This window comes from Pseudophryne corroboree, chromosome 5 (genome assembly GCF_028390025.1).
Source record: "Pseudophryne corroboree isolate aPseCor3 chromosome 5, aPseCor3.hap2, whole genome shotgun sequence".
In the NCBI taxonomy this organism is placed as follows: domain Eukaryota; kingdom Metazoa; phylum Chordata; class Amphibia; order Anura; family Myobatrachidae; genus Pseudophryne; species Pseudophryne corroboree.
The window spans coordinates 358,977,182-358,996,004 of NC_086448.1; the positions used below are offsets into that span (position 1 = coordinate 358,977,182).

Below are 18,823 nucleotides of genomic sequence, written 5' to 3' on the forward strand. Positions count from 1 at the left end.
TCGTCAAGGAGAGGGCCGGCTAGGAGTAATGATCTCCTCTCCATCTCCTCAAGATTGTAATCTCCCAGTCTCACTTCAAGTTGCTCAACGTTATCAGAACGTCATTGCCCTCCTGGATTCCGGAGCAGCTGGGAACTTTATTACCGAAGCCTATGTTAAACGGTGGTCCCTACCCACCGAGAGACTTCCTTCCTCCTTTTCCTTAACTGCCGTGGATGGCAGTAAAATTTTTGATACAGTTATTGCTCTAAGGACTCTACCAGTTCGTCTGAGAGTGGGAGTTCTTCATTCCGAACTTATTTCACTTTTAGTGATTCCAAGAGCCACACATCCTGTGGTCCTGGGCCTTCCATGGCTCCGTCTTCACAATCCTACAATTGATTGGACGACTACGCAAATCCTGGCATGGGGTCCCTCCTGTGCTGAGACATGTTTGTTTAAAGTGTTGCCTGTCTGTTCTTCCTCCCCCAGGTCGTCTGATGTTCCACCTCCTCCATATCAAGATTTCACGGATGTGTTCAGTAAAGCTTCTGCTGATATCCTTCCTCCTCATAGAGAATGGGACTGCCCGATTGATCTCGTTCCAGGGAAGGTTCCACCTCGAGGCCGAACTTATCCGTTGTCTCTGCCCGAGACGCATTCTATGGAGGAATACATTAAAGAGAACCTAGCAAAGGGGTTCATTCGACCTTCTTCTTCTCCAGCCGGCGCAGGCTTCTTTTTTGTAAAAAAGAAAGATGGTGGTCTGCGGCCGTGCATCGACTACAGAGGTTTGAACGACATTACCATTAAGAACCGCTATCCTTTACCCCTGATTACTGAGCTCTTTGACAGAGTTAGCGGAGCTACCATCTTTACAAAGCTGGACTTGAGAGGTGCATACAATCTCATCCGGATCCGTGAGGGTGACGAGTGGAAGACCGCATTTAACACCCGTGACGGACATTATGAGTACCTCGTCATGCCCTTCGGATTGAGCAATGCTCCAGCTGTCTTCCAGCATTTCGACAATGAGATCTTCAGAGACATTCTATACCGTCATGTCGTGGTCTATCTAGACGATATCCTCATTTTTGCCAACAATTTAGAGGAACATCGTTTTTGGGTAAAGGAGGTTCTGTCCCGTCTCCGTGTCAATCATCTCTATTGCAAATTAGAGAAATGCGTCTTTGAAGTCAAGTCCATTCCGTTTCTAGGGTACATTGTGTCCGGTTCCGGACTAGAGATGGATCCTGAGAAACTACAAGCAATCCAGAATTGGCCGGTACCCTTAACCCTCAAAGGGGTCCAGAGGTTCTTAGGGTTCGCCAATTATTACCGAAAGTTTATACGAGACTTTTCCACCATTGTGGCGCCTATTACTGCTTTCACCAAGAAGGGTGCTAACCCGTCCAAGTGGTCTGAAGAAGCCATGCAAGCTTTTCATCTTTTAAAACAGAGGTTCATCTCTGCGCCTGTCCTGAAACAGCCTGACATCGACTCTCCTTTCATCCTAGAGGTGGATGCCTCCGCCGTTGGAGTAGGAGCGGTGTTATCTCAGAGGGCTAAAGATGGCCATTTACATCCTTGCAGTTTCTTCTCACGGAAGTTCTCCCCAGCGGAGCGCAACTATGCCATTGGCGACCAGGAGTTGCTAGCCATCAAGCTCGCTCTAGAGGAGTGGAGATATCTGTTGGAGGGAGCTTCTCATTCAATCACCATCCTTACAGACCACAAGAACCTTCTATATCTGAAAGGCGCACAATGTCTCAACCCTCGTCAGGCCAGATGGGCACTTTTCTTTTCCAGGTTCGACTTTAAACTCCAGTTCTGTCCGGGCTCTCAGAATCGCAAGGCCGATGCCCTTTCCCGCTCATGGGAGCAAGAAAATGAGTCAGAGTCTTCAGACAAGCATCCTATTATAAATCCGTTGGCATTCTCCACGGTAGGGATGGACTCTACGCCCCCATCAGGGAAAAGTTTTGTGAAGCCGACACTAAGGAAGAAGCTCATGCATTGGGCCCATGCTTCCCGCTTTGCCGGACATACAGGTATCCAAAAAACCCTGGAGTTTATCTCTAGGTCTTATTGGTGGCCAACTCTGAAAAAGGACGTTTTGGAGTTTATTGCATCTTGCCCAAAGTGTGCTCAACATAAAGTATTCCGCCAGTCGCCTGCGGGGCAACTGGTTCCACTATCTGCTCCCCGTCGACCATGGACCCATTTGTCGATGGATTTTATTACAGATTTGCCCATGTGCAACAAGTTTAATACCATCTGGGTGGTAGTTGACCGGTTCACCAAGATGGCACACTTCATTCCTCTCACCGGTCTTCCGTCAGCTTCCAAGTTGGCTCAAGTATTCATACAAGAGATCTTTCGACTCCACGGTCTTCCAGAAGAAATTATCTCAGATCGAGGAGTTCAATTCACAGCCAAATTCTGGCGAAGTTTATGTCAAGCCCTCCAAGTCAAGCTAAAGTTTTCCACGGCTTACCATCCTCAGACCAATGGTCAAACTGAGAGGGTGAATCAGGACTTGGAGTCCTTCCTCCGCATCTATGTGTCCTCCTCTCAAGATGACTGGGTTCAATTACTTCCCTGGGCCGAGTTCTGTCATAACAACCAGTATCATTCTTCATCTTCTTCAACACCATTCTTCACCAACTTTGGATTCCATCCTAAAGTCCCTGAGTTCCAACCGCTTCCAGCAACTTCTGTTCCCGCAGTGGATATCACCTTGCATCAGTTTGCCAATATCTGGAAGAGCGTACGATCAGCTCTGCTCAAGGCATCGTTCAGGTACAAGAAGTTTGCGGATAAGAAGCGTCGAGCAGTTCCTGCTCTCAAGGTGGGTGATCGGGTATGGTTATCCACGAAGAATTTGAGGTTAAGAGTTCCCAGTATGAAGTTTGCACCTTGCTACATCGGTCCTTTTAAAATTGATCAAGTCATCAATCCTGTTGCTTACAGACTCCAGTTGCCTCCCTTCTTAAAGATACCCAGGACATTCCATGTTTCCCTGTTGAAACCGCTAATCTTGAATCGGTTTCATTCCTCACTTCCTCCAACTCCGAAAGTCCAAACTCAATGAGGCGTTGAGTATGAAGTAGCCAAGATCCTGGACTCACGTCACCGTTACGGTCAACTTCAGTATCTTATTGACTGGAAGGGTTATGGCCCTGAGGAACGTTCATGGACCAATGCTTCTGATGTCCATGCTCCTGCCTTGGTCCGGAGATTCCATTCCAAGTTTCCTCAAAAGCCAAAGAAGTGTCCTGGGGCCACTCCTAAAGGGGGGGTGCTGTCACGATCCGGGTATCTGGACGCCATTTCTTACCTATCAGATGCCTCCTAAGGCTGGCTCAGCGCTCCAGGACCGGATCCCATCTGTTATCCTGATGTGCACATTCCCGCATCCTCTCCTGTCTCTCTGGACGCAGTCACAGTAACGCCTTATACATCTGGCATGGCGTCTCCCGCGGCCTCCGCCGCCGTCCCTGAGCTTCTGCATTCAGAGTGGCGATTACGTCAGCCGCGGCCTCCGCTGTGTCCGCGTGGTCGGATGTGCATCTGTCAGCCTGGCGTCTCCTGTCTCCGGTGGCCGGCGCCGCCATTACTGTTTTCCAGACCACATGGATTACAATCCAAACTTCCCTCCAAGTGTCTGCATGGGCGCAGCCATCTTGGATTCTGTCAGCTGATCATTCCTACCAATCCGTTGTCAGTATTATTAATTTGCATAATTGCCTAGCCAATGCCTTCCTTGCTGCAGGTATAAATAGGTTGTGCCTGAGCAAGGAAGGCGTCAGTGCTTTGGTTGTCAAACCTAGTTCCAGTTTGTCTCTCTTCTGTGAATGTCTTCCAGGTTCCAGCTCCTGTCTCCAGACTTCTGCTATAGAGACCCGCACCAGCATTCCATCTGCGGTGTAGCCTGACTCTCCGATCCATTCTGGACTCACCTGTTTCCAGCTACAACATCACCTGCTTCCAGCTTAGCTTCCAGCAGTGTACAGCTTCTCTTAAAGGGCCGGTGTCCTTTCTGCAGTTTACCACTCTCCACCGGTATTATTATTTCTCCGCTCTCAAATTCTACATTTCATCTACATTGCATCGCTCTCAAGCTTTATTTATTATTTAACTGGTTCCAGCCAGTATCCACTCCGTGCCAACACCTGTCTGGTTCTAACCAGTACCCACAGCAGCATTTTATCTACAGCAGTCCAGCTTTCCCTGGAACACCAGCTGGTACGACCCTGGGCTTTCCTCATTGCTACAGTTGAGCCTGGTAAGGACTTTCCAACTTGCAGATAATAAGAACTGTCTCATACCACCAGAGCTCTGTGGCCCCTGCCACCCTGTAGTACCCAGGAACTGTATTATTATTTCTCTGCTGATTTTTATGTTACTTTTTACTGCTACTGTGATGCATGGAGTTTGTCATAAATAAATATCATTGACTTTTACTCAAGTTGTCGTGGTCACGCCTTCGGGCGGTTTCTCTTCATGTTACTTACATGTCCAGGGGTCTGATACAACCTCCCAGGTTCCGGTACATCTCAGCCCCTACAACTGAGGCTGCCTTCCGTCAGCTCAGGCCCTCAGTTGTGACAAGTATATTGAACATGTAGTGGGTGTTTCTGGGCAGTGACAGGTTGGTGGGTTTGTGCGCAGATCCTTGCACATACATCCACACAGATGTACACCAGGGAAGAGCTTTGCAGAGACATATTCATAGTTTTAGGTGTCACCTGCAAAAAAAAGTACGCAAGGACGTGGCTGCAGTCGACTCAGAATACGTATGTCCCTTTGTGTGCCAAAAAGCTAAAAGCCTAAAATACCCAAATGAAACTGTGCACTGCACCAACCTACTTTATATAGGTCTTTAAAGAGGTATGTACAACTGGTGCTGCAGCCCTGGCTGAGGAGTGTTCAATAGTTGCTGCCACAAGGCTGAGAGTAGCGGCATGTTCTCAATCCTGATGGCACCCCGACACTGTTGTATCTTGCAAGGTGCCTAGAAGGAAAGCTGCAGGGCTCATACTACTGACGTGCCTGACAGCCACCTTCCTTACATGCACCTGAGGTGGGAGCAGGAAGTTCTGGGCCAGGGCACCCTCCTTGGCTTTGGCATATCCTGTCGACAATTTGAAATCTCATTTTAGTGATTTAAGTTTATAATTGAAATAAGTGTAAGCGATTTATCTAAGCAAAACATATTATTTCCATATAACACACCATATTCTTGTACAAATACATAGTTGTTAACATCTCGTAGAAGCAATTTTGCCATTGATCATACATAACCTCTAATCACTACTATGTAGAAAATCTGCACATACAGTAATTTTGACCAAATGTCATAAAAGGTTGGAAAAATTGGTTTCTCTCAGGAATAAGTGAAATAAGCTTCAGTACAAAGCCTAGCTGTCACAATTTAGACAAGACAGATTGCAGCCTCTGTCCAGCTTTCCCACACATAGACAGGTTTTTCCCACAGTGGAAAATCTAGAATATATGGCCCGCTCACTGCTGCTCTTGGTGAATATGTGCAGAATGCTGCTTTGAATAAGTGATTAGAAAAGAGGCATAGTGGGTGCAGCAACTGCATACATGTCCCAGGGGGCCTGCACACCCTGTGCCCCTAGGCCAGCCGTGGCCAACCTGTGGCTCTCGAGCCACATGCGGCTCTTTCTTTATTCAAATGTGGCTCCCGACACTGTCACCTGACCACAACAGATCCTGGAAACCGGTGCACTCCAACCAGACACACAGCAGCACTACGCTGACTGAAAACCGAGGGAGCCAGAAACTGGGCTGTAGTGACATATGAGTGTGGGCTGGAGTGATACAATGGGGAGCTGGCTGGAGTGACAAAGGAGAATCCTGGCAGGAGAGACACAATGGGGAGCTGACTGGAGTGACACAGGAGGGTGCTGGCTGGAGTGACACATTGACACATGGGGGAGCTGGCTGGAGTGACACATGGAGGAGCTGAAGTGTATTATGTAAATATGGCTTTTTCAATATATTTTATGTGGATCTGGATTTTATTTTATGTGGAAGTGTCTTTTTCAATGTATTTTATGTTGATTCTGGCTTTAAAATTTATTTTATGTGGATCTGGCATTTTTATTGTCTTTTATACCTGGGGTGTGGCCCAGCAGGCACAAGGTCACACCCCATTTTTGCACACGCGCCTTCGGCTTGATGTCGGCTCTTTGACGTACCTAACAAGATTTTTTGGCTCTTTGTCTCTGACTGGTTGTCCACCCCTGCCCTAGGCTATACCTAAATCTCCACAGTCCCCACAGAAATCCCTAGTAAAGTTGCACCCCTGCAATTTTCCAATAGATCTGGTATGCACAGTAGATAAAGGGCCTTATTCAGATGAACGCAAAGCTGAAGTTCCATGCAATTGAGCAATTATTGGCAGACTGCACAAGTACCGCAATTGCATTGGTATGCGTCAAGGTGCCACTCGATCCCACTTGCAGTGAGGTTTGACCATATAGAGATTGACAGGAAGTGACCATTTGGTAACAAGGAGTGGTTGGAAAAATGCAAGCATGTCATGCCCGTTTTTGGGGTGTGTATCTGCCGTCAGCTGCGAGCTCTTACGTACAAAAACATGGTTCATGCGTCGCTACTGCCATGCCCAGAATGCGCATCCATAGGACTACCCTTTAGCCTGATATTCCTTGTTCTTGCTTATAACCTGCGAATGTGTACGCATTTGTGAATAAGCAGCAATAGCTCCATGGGGGCATCAATGTTCTTATGGAGAGCAGCTTTCTCCTTGCAATCCTGCCATGCACACAACTTGCAATGGAGGTTTCAGCAAAACAAATACAGATCCAAAACACGAAGGAGATAAAGATCCAAAACAAGAACCCAAAACTCGAGATTTGGGCTGGTGTGCATCCCTAATACATATTCTATTTTCCACCTCACTCCAACAACTGTTTTCACCTATTTCTGCATTCACCTCTCCTGAGATGGCTGTATCACACCTGAACCAGACTCTAGAACTAGCCCTTGATGAAGTGGCTCCAGCTACCCATCACACTCCACATAGGCCTAGATGTCAACCATGGCACTCCAAATTAACAAGACAACTACAAAAACTCAAACGTACACTTGAATGTCAGTGGTGTAAATCTCGTATTTTAAGTGACTTCCTCACATATAAGACTGTCTACCACTCTTATAGAAATGCCCTGGACACTTCCAAACAAACATATTTACAGACTCTTATCTCTGCTCAAGCCTCTAACCCCAAATTACTCTTTAATACATTTAAATCACTTCTCAATCCTCCCTCACCTACCCCGCCAGCCACTATCAACACTATCAAGGCACAAGATCTTGCTTCCTACTTCAAGGAGAAGATTGATAAGATCCAAGATGAAATGGTATGCTCTTCGGCAGCCAGTGACCTGCTCCGTTCTTTACCTGAACCCTCTGGCACTCTCTCTTCATTTGATCACACAAATGAAGATGAAGTATCATCACTCTTCTCATGCTGCTTCTCTACTACCTTTCCTCTTGATCCTTTACCATCACAAATAAGTAAAGTTCTGTCTCCGGTGCTCATCCCTACCTTAACTAACTCTGTAATCTCTCTCTTTCTCTACTGGTATTTTTCCTTCACTGTTCAAGCATGCAGTGATTACTCCCTTCCATTTTGAAAAAAACAAAATTCTGACCCTAACTCTCTCTCAAACTACCGCCCTATCTATCAGCTCCCTTGTCTCTGTAAGCTACTTGAGAGACTTTCCTACACTCGACACACACTTTCTTAACTCACACAATTTATTGGACCCGCTTCAGTCAGGCTCCCACTCCCAACACTCCACAGAGACAGCACTGAGTAAAGTGATTAATGATTTGGTCACTACGAAGTCTAAAGGCCATTACTCACTACTTATTCTTCTAGATCTATCTGCTGCCTTTGACACTGTTGACCACTCTCTTCTCATGCAACAAGAAAATAGAAAAGAAGACTGTTTTGTGGGTGTACTCTTGTATGTGTATGTATAGACGTCTCAGAAGAAATAATGATAAAAAAATATATAAATTGTATTAGCAAAAATCGATAGAACAGTAGTAGAATATTTTGTCAAAATGTCAAAACAAGGGGGGGAGAAGGGGGGGGGGGAGGGGAAGGGAACACAGAACAAATTTTAACAGTGTAAATACTGAATAACAGTTCTGGGCTGCCTGGGTTCAAAAAATACAGAAAGATAACAGCTGGAGGCCTGAAAAAATACCTATATGGGTCCTAAATAGGTATATAAATCAAATTTTACCTATATTAGGTTGATGATATGTCAGCTACATCTCTTGTGAGTAATAGAATTAGAAAAGGCTTGAATGAGCAAGATGAATCTGCTGTCAGTGTTAGACGCTGAGCAAAACCGTCCAAGGACTTCTACTGAACTGAGTATTCCTCAAGAGTCTCCCACTTGAGTACTAACCCAGCCCAACACTGCTTAGCTTCCAAGATCGGAAGGATTCGGGCGTTGCCAGTGTGGTATGAAAGTAGAAGGAATATTTGATATCGAGGGCTCGGGAATCACTGATGAGAGTTCATGAATGGGGAAGAAAAAGAGTAGATATAGGTTGGAGAAGAAAATAGGGGATCTGCTGCCAATGTTAAACAGGGATGGTACCCCTGCTACTAAAGCTGCTTATTGTCATTCCATCAATGGTGTAACATGAACAAGGGGCACTACTGTGTGATTTAATGTGAATAACGGACCCTACTGTGTTGTATAATGTAAATTGCTACTATTTAGTAACCATGCCCGTTCCCAACAAAGTTACACCCCTTTATTTTTGCAGCATGCCTATAGCGTGCACTAGCCCTATTCCAAATGAGGGGGGGGAGCAACAAAATTTTGTGTATCTTCTATCTCCTCCCCCCTAAATTTTATTAGCAAAAATCGCTAGAATAGTGGTAGAATATTTTGTCAAAATATCAAAACGAGGGGGGGGGGGGGAGGGGGGGGGGAGGGGAAGGGAACACAGGACAAATTTTAACAGTGTAAATACTGAATAACAGTTCTGGGCTGCCTGGGTTCAATAAATACAGAAAGATAACAGCTGGAGGCCTGAAAAAATACCTATATGGGTCCTAAATAGGTATATAAATAAAATGTTACCTATATTAGGTTGATGATATGTCAGCTAGATCTCTTGTGAGTAATAGAAATAGAAAAGGCTTGAATGAGCAAGATGAATCTGCTGTCAGTGTTAGACGCTGAGCAAAACCGTCCAAGGACTTCTACTGAACTGAGTATTCCTCAAGAGTCTCCCACTTGAGTACTAACCTAGCCCAACACTGCTTAGCTTCCAAGATCGGAAGGATTCGGCGTTGCCAGTGTGGTATGAAAGTAGAAGGAATATTTGATATCGAGGGCTCGGGAATCATTGATGAGAGTTCATGAATGGGGAAGAAAAAGAGTAGATATAGGTTGGAGAAGAAAATAGGGGATCTGCTGCCAATGTTAGACAGGGATGGTACCCCTGAATCAATGGTGAGAGTCCTGAAATTAGAAGAAGTAGGAAAAAACGAGGAGAGGAAGGAACAATGCTGGTCTATGGTTGTTTTCTGAAAAGGTCAAAGGTCAATGAGCTTATAGGTACAAATAAACAGTTGTCCTACAGATAACTTATTTCAGATAAGCCTTCCAATTGCAGGGTACTAACAGTACCTGTGATGTTAATAATACCAAATGTTTAAGAGAAGCTGATTGTAAGCAAATTATCAGGAAATGAATATGATTTGAACCATAGAAGAATATCTATTTCATATTAACAGATTGATATCATGCATCTCAAAAAGATATCATGTGGAAAAAATTAGCAAAGTAGTAACATATTGGTGGCAACAGTTCTATAATGCGGAGAAAGATAAATTGTGACTTTTATGTCTAACTGATATCAAAGCTGCAGAGATACATTACATAATAATAATAATAATAATAATAGAAAATGCTACTATAAACCTTCTCTCCAAGTGGATTTGGAAAAAAGCAGAAAGAAAGGAGAGAAGAAAGGAAATTCTTGAAAAAATGCTGAGCCAATAGATATGTCAGATTTGGAACTGAACAAAGCTCTAGTAACCCATTATAGCTCAACAATATTATATATCATAAATTGAGGAGCCGCTGAAAGCCGGCTGCCTAAAAGGACAGGTACTTTCATAAATCTGATATAGGTCAATTTTGTAAGACAGTATATACAGCGAGCATCGAAGTAAATATCAATGGATATAAGAGAAATATACTGTGATTGTGCAGATGTTACCCGGGATGAAGGGAGCGGTCAATCACTGGTAAGAGGCAGAGTACAGTATACATAGGAGATGTCCGTATCAAGGTCCAGGCGTGTCACGAATGCGGGATACAGTGTATACTGACAGTACCCGGGATGAAGGGAGCAGTCAATCACTGGTAAAAGGCAGAGTACAATATACACAGGAGATGTCCGTATCAGGATCCAGGCATGTCACGAATGCGGGATACAGTGTGTACTATAATTGCACAGTGCGATGCGGCCACAGAGCAGAACAGTCTACCTGGTCAGTTTCCGAGACGGAGTCTGTAGAGGTCTGTTGCAGACAGATAACAAGAATGTCCGATGACCGTGATGCAGGATGTTGTGGGACTGTAAGGCTGATACGGCTGTCTGTGTCTGAGATGAGGGTGGGAGGAGCGCAATGTCCGATATCAGGTTGCGGCAGTGTGTGGCGTCTCGAGCTCGTAGCGGCTGGATGAGATGGGGCTGCACGAGGTTCAGGCTGTCCGGAGTCGGCTGTCCCCAGGCAGTGGGATGTGGAAGACGCGTTTCGCCCGTTCTCCGGGCTTTTACCAGTGATTGACTGCTCCCTTCATCCCGGGTACTGTCAGTATACACTGTATCCCGCATTCGTGACACGCCTGGACCTTGATACGGACATCTCCTATGTATACTCTGCCTCTTACCAGTGATTGACTGCTCCCTTCATCCCGGGTAACATCTGCACAATCACAGTATATTTCTCTTATATCCATTGATATTTACTTCGATGCTCGCTGTATATACTGTCTTACAAAATTGACCTATATCAGATTTATGAAAGTACCTGTCCTTTTAGGCAGCCGGCTTTCAGCGGCTCCTCAATTTATGATATATAATATTGTTGAGCTATAATGGGTTACTAGAGCTTTGTTCAGTTCCAAATCTGACATATCTATTGGCTCAGCATTTTTTCAAGAATTTCCTTTCTTCTCTCCTTTCTTTCTGCTTTTTTCCAAATCCACTTGGAGAGAAGGTTTATAGTAGCATTTTCTATTATTATTATTATTATTATTATTATTATGTAATGTATCTCTGCAGCTTTGATATCAGTTAGACATAAAAGTCACAATTTATCTTTCTCCGCATTATAGAACTGTTGCCACCAATATGTTACTACTTTGCTAATTTTTTCCACATGATATCTTTTTGAGATGCATGATATCAATCTGTTAATATGAAATAGATATTCTTCTATGGTTCAAATCATATTCATTTCCTGATAATTTGCTTACAATCAGCTTCTCTTAAACATTTGGTATTATTAACATCACAGGTACTGTTAGTACCCTGCAATTGGAAGGCTTATCTGAAATAAGTTATCTGTAGGACAACTGTTTATTTGTACCTATAAGCTCATTGACCTTTGACCTTTTCAGCAAACAACCATAGACCAGCATTGTTCCTTCCTCTCCTCGTTTTTTCCTACTTCTTCTAATTTCAGGACTCTCACCATTGATTCAGGGGTACCATCCCTGTCTAACATTGGCAGCAGATCCCCTATTTTCTTCTCCAACCTATATCTACTCTTTTTCTTCCCCATTTATGAACTCTCATCAGTGATTCCCGAGCCCTCGATATCAAATATTCCTTCTACTTTCATACCACACTGGCAACACCCGAATCCTTCCGATCTTGGAAGCTAAGCAGTGTTGGGCTGGGTTAGTACTCAAGTGGGAGACTCTTGAGGAATACTCAGTTCAGTAGAAGTCCTTGGACGGTTTTGCTCAGCGTCTAACACTGACAGCAGATTCATCTTGCTCATTCAAGCCTTTTCTATTTCTATTACTCACAAGAGATGTAGCTGACATATCATCAACCTAATATAGGTAAAATTTGATTTATATACCTATTTAGGACCCATATAGGTATTTTTTCAGGCCTCCAGCTGTTATCTTTCTGTATTTATTGAACCCAGGCAGCCCAGAACTGTTATTCAGTATTTACACTGTTAAAATTTGTCCTGTGTTCCCTTACCCCCCCCCCTTCCCCCCCTCGTTTTGATATTTTGACAAAATATTCTACTACTATTCTATCGATTTTTGCTAATAAAATTTATATATTTTTTTATCATTGTTTCTTCTGAGACGTCTATACATACACATACAAGAGTGCGCCCACAAAAGAGTCTTCTTTTCTTGTTGCATGTTTCATTACTGACTCAGGGTGCACCACCAAATATAAGATTAATTAAAAGACTTTGTTTTCTCTTTTTACTCATTACATTTTGGTCTAAATATTATACATTAGATACGTTATTATTTTCCAGTGCGGTATACCCCCGATACATGTATGCACTCTCTTCTCATACAAACACTACAATCCCTAGGTCTTAAAGACACAGCCCTTTCTTGGTTCCTATCCTACTTATCTAATCGCTCCTTCAGTGTTCGCTTCTCTGAATCTAGCTCCTCGTCGCTACCTCTTTCAGTTGGAGTACCGCAAGGCTCAGCCTTGGGTCCTCTGCTTTTCTCTATAACTCATCTATTTGTAAACTAATCAGCTGTTTTGGATTTCAGTATCATCTGTACGCAGATGATACTCAAATCTACCTATCCTCCTCTGATTTGTCCCTATCTGTACTGGGCTGTGTCACTGAATGCCTTTCTGACATTTCATCTTGGATAACATCTCGCCACCTCAAATTTAATATTTCAAAAACAGAGTTAATTATATTTCCACTGGCCAATAGTCAGTACCAACCTGATATCTCTATCACTGTTGAAAACTCAACACTCTACCCTACCTCACAAGCTCGCCGCCTAGGTGTCATCCTTGACTCTGATCTGTCCTTTGTTTCCCACATTCAATCTGTCTCAAAATCATGTTACATGCATCTAAAAAACATATGCAAAATATGACCATACCTTACACAAGACACTGCTAAAACTCTAATCCATGGTCTCATTATCTCCTGCATTGATTATTGCAATAGTCTCCTAACCGGTCTTCCCAAAACAAGACTCTCACCACTACAATCCATTCTGAATGCAGCTGTGAGGCTAATCTTCCTCGCTAGACGTTCATCGTCTGCAGATCCACTCTGTCAGTGCCTCCATTGGTTACCTGTATTCTACCGTATTCAATATAAAATAATTTTACTCACACACAAGGCCATTAACCAAACTACACCAACGTACATCACTTCACTTATCTCAAAATATCTTCCAACCTGACCTCTTCGCTCTTCAAAAGATCTGCGTCTCTCATCCACACTCATTACTCGCTCCCACTCACGATTACAGGACTTTCTTCGGGCTGCACCCACTCTGTGGAATGCCCTACCACGTACAGTAAGATTCTCCTCTAGTCTCTAAACCTTCAAGTGTTCCCTGAAACCTCACCTCTTCAGGCAAGCTTATCAAATTCCAGAACCGCCCACATAACTTTCATAAACCTTCCTATCAAATTGCATCCACTCTGCATGGTCCACACATATCCTCACTTGTCTTCTCATCCTTCCTCTCGACCCCAGTTCATCATTGCTGTATGACCATATCATACAGCCCAACAAGAACCTATCCTTATGTATCCATGCCTATTTCCCTATAGATTGTAAGCTTGCGATCAGGGCCTTCCTAACTCTATGACTGTTTGTTATTACCCAGTTTTGTTATATCATTTTTATTTCCAATTGTAAAGAGCAACGGAGATTGCTGCGCTATATAAGAAACTGTTAATAAAAAAAATAAAAAAATAATGGTAATGTAATGGGTGGGCTTATCTGCAAAGCCATTTATATCCAGAGAAGTGTTGGACATATCCATTTATTTTTAATTGAAAAAATGAGTGAAGAAAAGTAAAGAAAAAACATACAAAGTACTTTCATAAACATCCACAGCAAAGCTACAGTTTGTTATTATTAATAGGCAAGCATTTATTATAAAATTGCCTGTAACTGGTGATAGGTGATTTGGTCATCTGATGCCTTTGATTCATTATATGAAAGTATGGACTGTCTAGACCAGGTTGGCAGTTTACATGTTAATGAAATGTATAATTCTCTATCACCCCCCAATATCAGCATCAGCAGGGATCGGCTAGTGTGTACTAGACTTAAGAATTAACAGAAGTGAATCGAAACAAATCACAATTTAATAGCAATAATCTGAAAAAAAACCTTTTCAACAAATTGAAACTTTATATTTAAAATCTGCCTTGTTTGAGGCTAATATAAACACTATGGCTCAAAATATTCTAGTTGTGATATGGTGGAGGAATACTACATTCCAGTAGTTACTATTTTCCAATATTTACTATTTTCCTTAGAGTATGGTAACATTTGGAACTCAGCTTTTTCATATATTGAACAGTTAATATTAGAGATGGACTTCAGGATCTGAGTCCAGATCCGAGTCCTGCTCGGGACTTACCACCAGACTCAGATCCCAGATCGAGGCAAAACATCATCATCCCGCTGTCGGATCTCATGTGTTTTGGATTCTATATAATGAGCTGCGTGTTGTGGCACATTTTTACTCTGGACTTGGAGAGTGAGGGAGACAGATCTCTGTGGGTGGTAGTGTACAGGGGTGCTGCTGTCCTGTTCTGTTCTGGGGTAGTGTCCTGTGCTGCTCGGGGTGCTGCTGTCCTGTTCTGGGGGTGTAGAATGGTATGCCGGCGGCCGGGCTCCCGGCGACCAGCATACCGGCGCCTGGAGCCCGACCGCCGGCATACCGACAGTGTGGCGAGCGCAAAGGTGACCCTTGCGGGCTCGCTGCACTCACCACACTGCGGGCACGGTGGTGCTCTACGCGTGCCATGCTATTTATTCTCCCTCCAGGGGGGTCGTGGACCCCCATGAGGGAGAATATCTGTCGGTATGCCGGGTGTCGGGATTCCGGCGCTGGTATACTGTGCACCGGGATCCCGACATTCGGCATACTGAAGACCACCCCTGTTCTGGGGTGGTGTCCTGTGCTGGTGTACTGTGCTATTAGGAATGCTGCTGTCCTGTGCTGCACAGGAGAAGTACTATTCTAGGGTGGTGTCCTGTGCTTTTAGGGATGCTGCTGACCTGTGCTGTACAGGGGTGCTGTCCTGTGCTGTTAGAAGTGCTGCTGTCCTGTGCTGTATAGGGGTGCTGTTCTTGGGTGTCCTGTGCTGTTTGGGGTGCTGTACAGGAGTGCTGCAGTCCTGTGCTGTATAGGGGCACTGTTCTGTGTGCTGTGAAAATACAGGGGTGTTGTAAAAATAAAGGAATGCTGTGGCCCTGTCCTGTATACTGTAAAAATACAGGGTTGTTGTAAAAATAAAGGAACACTATGGCCCTGTGCTGTATGCTGTAAAAATACAGGGGTGCTGTAAAAATAAAGGAATACTGTGGCCCTGTCGGGTGCTGTAATATTAAAGGAACGCTGTAGCCCTGTCACATGCTGTAAAAATAAACGAACTCTGTGATCCTGTCTTGTATGCTGTAAAAATACAGGGGTGCTGTAAAAATAAAGGAATGCTGTGGCCCTGTCCTGTGTGCTGTAAAAATACAGGGGTGCTGTAAAAATAAAGGAATGCTGTGGCCCTGTTGGGTGCTGTAAAAATAATGGAATGCTCTGGCCCTGCCCTGTATGCTGTAAAAATACAGGGGTGCTGTAAAAACAAAGAAGTGCTGTGGCCCTGACGGGTGCTGTAAAAATAAAGGAACACTGTGGCCGTATCCTGTATGCTGTAAAAATACAAGGGTGCTGTAAAAATAAAGGAATGCTGTGACCCTGTTATGTATGCTATAAAAATACAGGGGTGCTGTAAAAATAAAGGAACACTGTGGCCCTGTCCTGTATACTGTAAAAATACAGGGGTGCTGTAAAAATAATGGAATGCTCTGGCCCTGTCCTGTATGCTGTAAAATACCGGGGTGCTGTAAAAATAAAGGAATGCTATGGCCCTGTTGGGTGCTGTAAAAATAAAGGAACACTGTGGCCCTATTCTGTGTGCTGTAAAAATACAGGGGTGCTGTAAAAATAAAGGAATGCTTGACCCTGTCATGTATGCTGTAAAAATACAGGGGTACTGTAAAAATAAAGGAACACTGTGGCCCTGTCCTGTATAATGTAAAAATACAGGGGTGCTGTAAAAATAAAGGAACACTGTGGTCCTTTCCTGTATGCTGTAAAAATACAGGGGTGCTGTAAAAATAAAAGAACGCTGTGGCCCTGTCCTGTATGCTGTAAAAATACAAGTTTGCTGTCAAAATAAAGAGGCACTGTTCTGTTTGCTGTAAAAATAAAGGGGTACTGTTCTGTGAAATGGAAAACAAAAATTTGGAGAAAAAAATAGTGAAAGATCAGGAACCCCTTCCTGGTACTAGTGCTGAAGCTGCTGCCACCACTCATGACACTGATGATACAATTCCATCAACGTCGTCTGCTAAGGCTGATGCCCAATGTCATAGAGGGCATGTAAAATCCAAGAATTGCCTATCTGCTGTATAAGTCCGGGGGTGCTGCCTATCTGCTGAATATGTCCAGAGGCGCTGCCGTATAATTCAAGGGGTGCTGCTGTACTTGATCCTAGGTTTAAACGAAAGCCTAGAGTAGAATATGAAACAAGCTTCAGCATCACAACCAGATTTTTTAAAACATATAGCCGCAAAGGTTGAAATGGAAATTCCAAGTTAGAAGAATTGTTTTCCAATAAAGTGGGGGAGAGACCACATTTGTGGCCAAAGTCAGTTAGACTCAGTAGAAACAAAATCATAATCCAATGGAACGTGACATTGCAACATCTCCTACTACATTTTCTCTGGCAACTGCCAGAGAAAACTAGATTTTACAAACACACCTATGTATATATGTCTGCCATATAATTCCAGGGGTGCCCTGTCTGAACCTGTTCATCTCTATTAGATGTATTCTAGTGTGCACTGTGTACCCAGCATTAGAGAGGTTCTTCTCAATTATTTAATGTTAAGGATTAAAATAATGGCTCAAATTAGTCAACATTAATTTTGATATATTAATGTTCCACATTTTGGGATTATTTACAAGATGTGCATTTGTTGTATGGGGTTCTTTTCCTTTATTTTGTAAATATTTTCTCCTTAATTATTGTACAATGTAAGGGCTGCATAGGGTTATTGCAAGACCTCACAGTGTTAGAAGAACAGAGTTTCAGTGATCTTGCATTGCATCAGCTTTCCATTGCACTGCAGCACTAGATGGGCCAGGAGATCTTGTGAATCACAAAACAGTTACTGAATAAGGGCCCAGTTTGGAGTCTCAGGTTGGCTTACAGCCAGGAAGCTTTCTCGCTTGCAAGGCTGAGGCATGCTGGTGGCACAGAGGTTAGCATTGCTTCCTCCTACAGTCCTACTTGTTATATGAAATGAGTTTCGACTAGAGTGATAAGCTCCACTAGAGCAGGGGCTCAATAACAAAAAATTCACTGCACAGACATACTTACTACTGTACCAGACCCACCCGAATGAGGGGATGCTGTGGGGGCTCACGAGGGGCTGCTAAAACATCTAAGGGGCTGCTTTATTTAAAAATAAAATATGAATAAAATAAGACATATATGCTCACATGCGTGGAACTGGGACACACAGGTATGCTCACATGCGTGCAAATGGGAGCTGTGAAAAATGAAAATAAGGCATCTGCCACAAAATATGTAAATAAAAATGCAATTAACAAATGGAAAAAAAGAAACCCACAAGATTTTCTCAAAATAAATCTCCAGACTCCGTGGAGGGGAAAATATCCAGTCTTGATCCTGTGGTATAAAACAGTTTATTTGCATCCCAGCATTAAATCCGAGATAATTGTAATCCCTGAAAATGGAGAAGAGGGTACAATTTCGGAGGCTTTGGCCCCTAGTTTTTCAGTTTGTCCAGTAATGTGGTAATTATACATTTGCTTGGTGAAAGTCCTTTCAGTTCCACACCAAGATTGGAGTGGAGGTGAAAGGCTGTGTGTTGTTTCTGATTGCGTGTACCTCTCTAATTTTTAATCACCTTTGTCACGACCACCGGCCAATTCTCCAGATACGCCAATCTGAGAATCACCTTTCGTGACTACTGGATTACTTTAAACATGACACTGCCACCAGCAAGAATATTTTAACGACTAAATGCAAGGCCGTCTTCTCTTACTATTATTAATATGTCACAAAATAATAGCATGGACCATAAGGCCTTGGGCAAAAGAAAACAGACCAAATCTAGAAAATAGGTGTTTAATTTCAAGAATATCTTCAGAGCTTTTAGTTACAAAAAGAGTTACAAAGATTATGATAAATAGTTAAAAGTACACACAGATTAGGATACAATTTCAAATAAAACAAAATGGAGGATAATTTCAGAAACCTAACTTACTCAACAGCAGGTAGGCCTTCTGTGTTGAGGGATTTCACAATGTAAGAGATATGGTGCATTCCCAGCTCCTGGCTGCTTCCCTCAGAAATAAATAACATAGTGTAGGTGAGAGGTGCAGATATAACCCACTCACAGCTGCGGCCCCCACCTTTTCCTTAACTCTCTCAATGCTGTGTACCTGGGCAGTGA

The 18,823-nt window shown here is 43.4% G+C and overlaps 1 protein-coding gene and 2 pseudogenes across 1 annotated transcript in view; 2 read left to right on the plus strand and 1 right to left on the minus strand.

Moving 5' to 3' along the window:
• Positions 1 to 18,823, plus strand: part of RAMP3 (receptor activity modifying protein 3) — a 377,139-nt gene that overhangs the window by 158,275 nt on the left and 200,041 nt on the right. The window lies entirely within an intron of this gene.
• On the minus strand, positions 8,411 to 8,529 carry LOC134930488 (5S ribosomal RNA; annotated as a pseudogene).
• Positions 11,915 to 12,033, plus strand: LOC134930338 (5S ribosomal RNA; annotated as a pseudogene).